At 42.0% G+C, this 8,310-nt stretch overlaps 1 long non-coding RNA gene across 1 annotated transcript; it reads left to right on the plus strand.

Annotated features, from left to right (window-relative positions):
- Nucleotides 1-1,003: 1,003 nt before the first annotated feature.
- LOC123817908 lies at nucleotides 1,004-4,593 on the plus strand. The gene is made up of 4 exons (XR_006785556.1): nucleotides 1,004-1,038; nucleotides 1,930-2,283; nucleotides 2,795-2,913; nucleotides 4,377-4,593. It is a non-coding gene; the product is annotated as an uncharacterized LOC123817908 (long non-coding RNA).
- The last annotated feature ends 3,717 nt before the right edge of the window (nucleotides 4,594-8,310 follow it).

Consider the following 8,310-nt stretch of genomic DNA (forward strand, 5'->3'; position numbering starts at 1 on the left):
CAAACAAGTAGTCCCTTCTTTGATGATATCTGGGGCTCTCCATCTGGCGCTGACAGACCCAAACTAAATACACAGCAGAGGCCATTCTGGCATTAGTATGACATCCTCTGAAGACACCTGTGTCCCTGTCAGCCCTGGGATTCCAAGTGAGCTCCACAGGCCATTCAGATCAACCTCCCCTCAGATTTTGTCAGATACAGTCTCTGGCCCACTGCACCCAGCCAGAGTCTGTAGTTTAACAGGATCTGGAGACTTCCCCTGTGCACAGGAGAGCAGGAGAGTTACTTCTACTTTTACATCAAGGGATCTCCCTCTGAATGGACACCCACATTAGCTGGACAGGTGCTTAAGTTGCATTTTTGAGGGGTCACCTGGACATTGCAACGTTACAATCTTTCATAGGTGATCTGATGCACAACAAGAGTGACTTCCTTGTGACAGGTTTCTGTGACTTAGCTCAAGAACTACTTCTCTGAAGGGAAGAGTCAAAGGTGGGGGAGAGAGAGAGGGAGAGAGAGAGAGAGAGCAAGAGAGCACTGTGCGAAAGACTACTGGGTACCTGACAGGAAGCTGTGGAGAAACCCCTCTGGGGGTTAAACCTAGTATCCCCAGGCTCGTGCTTTTCCAAGTACAGCATGAGCATGGGTGTTTGTGTGTGTGTGTTTATGCATGTGTGGATGTGTTGCATGTGTGTGTGTGTGGTATTGAGAGGCCTCAGGGAAACAAATTATAAGAGGGCAGCACTGTTTAGAAGAGCCAAGGATGGCAAAGTTTAGAGCAGGGAGTGAGATGTTCATATGCATACTCCCTGCCCCCAGCTCACATGACAAGAATTGTAATCTTGCCCCAGAATAAAGGTCAGCCAAGGGTAGGACACACAGAAGACTGCATCATTCTGGACAGAGTTGCCCGTGAGCCTGGCTGAACGTCAAGTTTCTGTCAAAGAGGCAGCCACAGAGCAGACAACATTCACCATGTGGTCCCTTTCAGTCTCTACCCACAGAGGACTTGTCCACTGGCAAGGGCTCCTACTGGTTGGTAAGTAGGGGACAATTCTTTGGCATAGACTAAGGATGTGACACAGAGACTGGCTGGGGTATGCTGAACAGACTAGTGTTCTGAGAGAAGAAGGAAGGCTTCTGTCTGGACCTGAGTGTAAAGGACAAAAGGGAAGAGTAGGATAGAGAACGGTGCTCAGCAAGAAAAAAATCTCATAATCTGGAGGTGGTGGGAGGCAGGAAAACCTGGATGCTGTTCATTTGCTGTTATTCATCACTTAGTATTGAATTATGAAAACTGGTATAATAATAATGATTTATTGTTGACACACTTTCTCATGTCAGGAAACACCAGAAAAAATTAACCAGGGGTACTAGACGTTGTCTTTACTGCAAACCCCAGATATGGGCAAATAAGCCCCAGAAGGTACAGGACTCATTGATTCATCCCCAGGTATTTTCAAGCTGTTGTAGTTACTGGGGGTACTAGATCAGGCAAGGCCTGCTCTCAGAAAGTCCACTTTCTATGAAGGACAGAGGGACAAGGAAAGGTATAGATGTGAGGTCAGGTATCCAAAACAGCCATGAAAAAAAACAGAGCAGGGCAGGATAGAAAGTGAACACAGAATCCTTAGAGAAGGTGATCGGGAAACATGTCTTTCAAAACGGCTTGAATGCGAGCATTGGTTTAAGCACAGAGAGGAGGTTACCAAGACAAACACCTAGAGAAGAGTATTTGAAACATAAAAAACAACAGCTTCAGAGGTGCTGAAGTAATGGGGGCCATGCTGTTGACCTTGACCATGGAAGACACACACGCACCAATAGACCAAGGCTGAAAGATAAAGAGACTCATTCAGAATTCAGGGCCTCATCTTTCTGTCCCAATACATAGATGCAAATATTGATGCATTTTTTTCTTATTTCCTAGTGTCACTCTTAACCTTCTGGAGCCCACCCACCACAGCCACAATCAAAGTTTTGTCAAACTTTGCTACCGAAGGGGAAGATGCGGTTCTGCAGATCTGGGATATGCCTGGTGGGGTTGTAGCAATTGTGTGGTACAAGGGGGAAGGCACGGACCAAAATAATACAATTGCGTTTTATAGTATGAAATCACGTCTCCATTTATGTGGTCCTGAATCCAATGGAAAAGAGGAGATAACCTATGATGGATCCTTGGTATTGAAAAATGTCTCCAAGGAGCATGAAGGAATGTATACTGCAGTGGCCCACCTTCGAAATTCAAAAACAGAAACAGCACTGGGGCAACTTGATATATATGGTGAGTGATTGCTCTCTGATGACTGGGGGTTGTGAGGGGTGACTCCTACTTCACACACAGGACTGACAGCCCAAGACACTTACTCCATTCCACTCTGCATTTTGTTTCAGGTTCAGTTTTTACATTTAATTCAGGTACGCAGAGTGTAGACAGACTCTGAAGATCACAGTTTGATTTTCTGGCACATCTTGTTGTTCACTGATTTTAGATTGGATGCTATCCTCCTTTGTGTTGTGTGAGGAAGGGAAGGGTTTCTACCTATGCCTCCATCTTGGCCAGAACTCTGCCTTGTTCTTTTAAAGATTCAAGTTGGCTTAGAGCTGAGACCTGTCAACTCTGATTGCAGAAGCCTTTGGAGCAATAGAAAGTACCACCCAGGACAATGTTCTCTCTGTTACCTGCACAGCAGGGTTACCCACACCCAGCAACACAAGTGACAACTGCAAGTCCAAGAGTTTTGATCTGCATTTTCCTAATGATATTGACCATGTTTTCATTTTTGTTGTTTTAGAGAGAGAAGAATGGAGTGAGCTAATGGAACTTTTTGAAAAAATATTGAGATGTAAAGAAGGACAGCTGGATGATTGCACTCCATAAGCGCCCTGACTGGAGATTGAGCCTGCAACCTAGGTATGTGCTGTCACCAAAGATTGAGCTGCAGGGTTTGGGTGCACAAAGCAATCCTCTAAACAACTTAGCCACCAACTACATCGCTCATTTCACTTAGCATAATGCTCTGTAGATCCACCCATAGTATCATGAAGGGTAGGAGCTCCTTCTTTCTTCTTCATAGTATTCCATTGTGTAGTTTTGCCAGTGTTTTCTGATTCACTCATTTATGGAGGGGCACTTTGATTGCTTTCAACACTTGGCTATTGTCAATTGTGCTGCTGAACATTCAGGTGCATAGGTTGTCTTGAATTGGTGTTTCAGGATTCTTAGGGTATAATCCAAGAAGTGGAGACACTTCTCAAAGAAGGATATACATAGGGCCCAGAGACATGGCAAAGGATGTTCAGTGTCACTAGCCATCAGAGAGGTGCAAATTCAAACTACGATAAGATATCACTTCATGCTGCTCAGAATGGCCATCAAAACCAAATGGAAAAACAAGTGCTGGCAAAGGTTGTGAAGAAATGGAAAACATAGTACAATCTTGTGGGAATACAGACTGGTGCAGTCACTGGAAAACACTATGGAATTTTCTCCAAACACTACAAATGGAATTGCCTTTCTTACTTATTTTTAAACATTTTGTTTATTTATTTTTAATGAACTATAGAAATGATCCCTGAAAGTATAGTCTTTATTTATTTCTAGAGACAGGAGAATGGAGGCAGAAAGATCACATTGCTTCCTCTGAGATCTCAGCCTCTCTCAGTTCACACTGAGTTCTGTGAAGTTTACCAGAGGATGGTCCTTTCTTTCTCCATAGAAAGAAAAATGTCTGGTTGTCTCTCACATGCCCTGCCCCTGGGGACCTTGCCTATAAGCCAGGCATGTGCCCTGGCAGGGAATGGAACAGGTGACCCTTTGAATTGCAGGTCCACATTCCATCCTCTGAGCCACAGCTGTCAGAGCTTTCATGTGGAATTTTGCATGACTTGTGGTATTTGATGTTTTTTGAAGCCAAAGAAAGTTTTGGGAAAGGATTAATAAAACCTCATGAGAGCAAATAATCTTCCCTGATAATATGGTTGTAGGACTCATGGGCTGGAAAGGGGTTCGCTGTGCTGCCTCTGCAGGAACAGGTTAGCGCTCACACTGAGGTGACCAGTGCTTAGAAAGAGCACACAGTTCTTTATACAGATTGTCATTTGAAGAAAGATAACAGTCCTTCTGCAGAGGCAGGACCATCCTCTGGTGAACTTCACTGAGCTCAGTGTGGACTGAGAGAGGCTGAGATCTCAAAGGACGCAGTGTGGTCCCAGGTCTCAAGCCCACTCACAATCACTCATGACTTTTGTTTCTCCACAGAGTCCCTGAGAGTGCCTACCCTTTTAGCACTCAGCACCACAGTCACAGAGCACAAAATTGCTGTGGCTATGACCTTGACACAAATGTGGTTCTAACCTGTGTTTGTTCCATTGCAGGAATCTGTAGAAAGACAGGAGAAAAACAAAGGAGAAAAACAAAGTTCTTCCAGAACCACAGAAACCTCACCATAGACGCCATGAGGAAAGAGGATGCTGGGGATGACCAGTGTGAAGTCTCCAACCCATCAGTTCTACTGAAAGTGTGCCCCCTGGAGATGGATGTGAAATATGAGTGAGCCTGTTCTCCTCTTCTATGTTATCAAACTCTGATCAATTTTGCACCTTTTTAATAGATTTATTGTCAAGGTAAATTGTCCTTAGATGTCTTGCATTGAGTAAATAAATACAAAAAAAAATGTGTGCTGACATTGTCCTTACTGTTGACTGAAGGTCACATTCCACACCCGATCCACCTCTGCTTGGTCCCAGTTGCACCCTGTCCATGGTGGAGGTGATGCAGAGTTCCTCACAAGACAAGAAGTGTTTGTTTGATGGCAGGTGGAAGTACATGATCAGCTCACAGAAAACTGAGTTTAATGCCTTCACCAGGGAAATGTGTGTCGGGTATGTGGACACTGTTGTGGGCAATGGGAATAGGCAAGAGAACACAGATTTGGCTATAACAATGATATTCGTCTCACAGTTTTATTTCTCCCTCAAAATTTCAAAGGCCCACTTGAGATTCACTCCTGAGTGGAAACAGACTTATCTGCATAAGTCTTGTTACTGCACTTTCTAATTAAAAATTAATTGGAGACATTTGCAATTAATTTTTAATAAACCTAAAGCTTTGGCTTAAATGTCCTAGTTCAGACTGATGCCCACAGAATTAGAAGTGACCTTATCTTTTATAAAGCTAAGTTTCACTTCATGGGTATTTTGATAACTTCTGTGGAAAAGAGCATCACGTAAAGCTAGAGAGACTGTGGGTCAAGTGTGAGGATGAGGCTTCCTAAGCTCAAGAGGCTGTTAAAACTCCCATCTTAGGTCTTACTAAAGGACGTGCATAAGAGCAAACTATGTAGTGCATGTCAGCTCCTCTGCACTGACATAACTACTCAGGTGAAATCTAATGACAGCAGCCATGTTGGAGGAACAAGTATACTTTCCTTCCCTGGACCTCATGTTGATTAAAGGAAAGGTGACTGCAGAAAAAAAAATGTAATGTCTCCATAAAAAAATACTCCAAAGCATGGTTTTTTTGAGATCTGATCGTGCTTCTGCCCAGGAACTCTCAGGTCTTTTGTAGCTGTTTATAAATTGCTGGGAAGTTGCATCTCTTTATAAATTGCAGACACTAATAGAGATGCAAACTGGGTCTTGTCTGAATAAGATTTAGTTGTATTTCACCCCATTATGCAGAAAGCAGTTTTGTTATGACTTAGAAGCCTTAATGTTCCCCTAGAATCTTTAATCTTCTGACAGGTGTTTGTAAATACAGGCCTCTGACCTCAAATTTTATAGAACATTTTCTCTAGAAATGTAATTGCAATTTGTGATTGCAGATTTTTTTCTCTAACTTTCTGAAATATATATGTATCCCCAAATGCTTCTTGCCAGTGTTGTGATCTAGAGGATATCTGACTAGGTGGTTTGGGCCCATCCCTGTGAAATATAACCTTCCTGGTGTCTCTCTGCTCTAGCTCTGTGGAAGAATAGAAGCCTAACTTAAGTGGAGACCTCTACAGCCAGATGTAAAAGGACTTTCTCTCAGAATTTCAGGGGGAAGTTTACTTTAATTCTGTGTAAAGCCCATTAGCAAATGCAGATGCCTATGATTCCTTCTGCTGTTTTCAAATGTCACCAGCCTTTTGTTCCAGAGGAGTTGAGTTTAGTCTCAATGCCCTGTTGCATGCTCTTGAATAAAGTATTTCTTGCCCCTTTAAATTTATATGGCACCTGTTTTACTTTGACATCCCTTACCTATAATTCATTGGTCCCTTTATGTTGCTCACAAGGTCAATCCTTATTATATTTTCAAATCTTCTGTTTTTTTCTTTAGTGGCTGGAATCTTAAAAAAAAAGTTTACCAGTTTTCTCCCTCCCCTCTGACTTAAGTGACATAATTGAGCATTCTTATGTATCTGAATAAGAAATGATCAACAAACTGAATGAATTGTTATAACTCAGACTTGTCAATTAGCCAAATATCAAATAGCCAATATTTACACTTGTAGTAGCTATGCCCTTGGTGTAGCTCACAGCTCTACAATGTTGTAAAAAGAGCAAGGCTTCTGAACTTTCTCAGGGCAGTACATAAAGAGTAGAAAATAAGTTTCTGAACTGCTAGATGTCATACAGAAATGGGAACAAGTGGTGATTTTTAAACTTCCAGAACATTCTAAAGCTGCTGCCATGAAAGCAAATAGAAGGAGAGAGATATTATTTAGCTGATGCTGCAGCCAGACAGGCAGCATTAAATAGCCAAATTATCTAGACATGAGAATGCTTTTTGCTTTCTACTAAATTTATAAAAGACCCCTTTTCACAGTTTCAGTGGAGAGGAACATAGGAAAAAAGATAAAGTAGAAACAGAAAAGAGAAAGTTTTGACCTGGACAAACAGATATGATCCCAATTATAAAACAGCCTTATCTATGGGGACTCCATTACTTATAATTTATCTTGTATATGAGCTAGCACATTTGGCTTAAAGGACAGTTTTATGAAGTAAACAATATTACTGGAAAATTTCAGTGCACTTCTTCAGTGACCTATTAACAGTGTTCTCATCCCACATCCATTTTCACTGTGCTTTCAAAACACAAGATCACAGAGATTGTAAAAGATATTTTGTCATAAAACTCAACATGTCTAGTACAGTTGAGTCACACACAGACTGGCAGTGGACAAGCTCTTTCAAGCCCTCTCTGACTTCTGGCTCAGGCCAGATATGTGTCCTTGTTCTTTGTTTTCTTTCTCATTTTCCCAAGTTCTACATGCCTGTCCTTAGAGATCCTCTGACCAGAATTTAAGAAATAGGAAAAAAACCTCTCCTCTGGTTTGAATCCTTTCTTGTTTTGGGGGACTTCTGTTGTATTTGTCTGAGTTTCTTGGAGACCAGGACAGAGGTGCATTGTATGGAGGTAGAGGTGAACATGGAAGGGAGCCATGGAGGATGGGGGACTGCTCTGGTTCTGCTCTGAATCTGCATGAAAAATTCTAATGCTTGAGAAGTTTGGGGCTTATAGGCACTATAAGTTCCAGGGGATCTAAAGTGCCATGCAGGGGAGAGTTTGTGGGTGGCTCAAAATGAAGCTAACTAATATGAATGAGGGTCTATCCTACCTGATGAGGGAGGAGCCATTGGAGCTGGTGCAGTGAAGTAGGGTTTCCATTCTCCAAGACTTGTGTGGCCATCAGGGGTAAGACACAGGATAGGAAATAAGGATAATACTTGAAGTCTCAGGTTAGTTCCCTTATTTTGGGACAAGTGGGAGCACCAGATGTACAGGCTTGCAGGGAATAATTGACAGTTGGTATGAAACAGGGGATGAGGAGAAGAAGGAGACAGAAGTAAGTTGGTAGTTTCCAAAAGTAGGTGATGGTAAAGTAGGAAATAACCTCTCAATGTGTACTGAGTATTATAGGGTGATAAAAATATTTTAGTACTACATAGGTTTTGCAGCTGCACAACATTGTGATTGCATAAAATGCCACTTTAGAATGATTAATTTTAAAATGTGTTATGTAATTTTCACTTCATAAAAGTAATTCTGTTGAATAAAGGAAGACAGATAAAAAGAGGACATACTATATAATTCCATTTATATAAAATTTCAGAAAATGCAAACTAATGTGTTGAGAAAGAAAAGATGAGTGATTGCCTGAATATTGGGGACTGCCCTGCCTGGTCTCAGTAAGCTGTAACCCCTTGTGACTTAGGCTGAGTGAGAGACCTCCAGACCAGTAGCCACTAAGGAGACAAAAACTGATTTCCCTGGCATGAATGCTGCCTGTTCTGTGCTGAAACCTCCTAAGCTTGATCAGCT

The sequence above is a fragment of the Phyllostomus hastatus genome, unplaced genomic scaffold (genome assembly GCF_019186645.2).
Source record: "Phyllostomus hastatus isolate PE091 unplaced genomic scaffold, TTU_PhHast_1.1 phas_contig_234, whole genome shotgun sequence".
Taxonomy (NCBI): domain Eukaryota; kingdom Metazoa; phylum Chordata; class Mammalia; order Chiroptera; family Phyllostomidae; genus Phyllostomus; species Phyllostomus hastatus.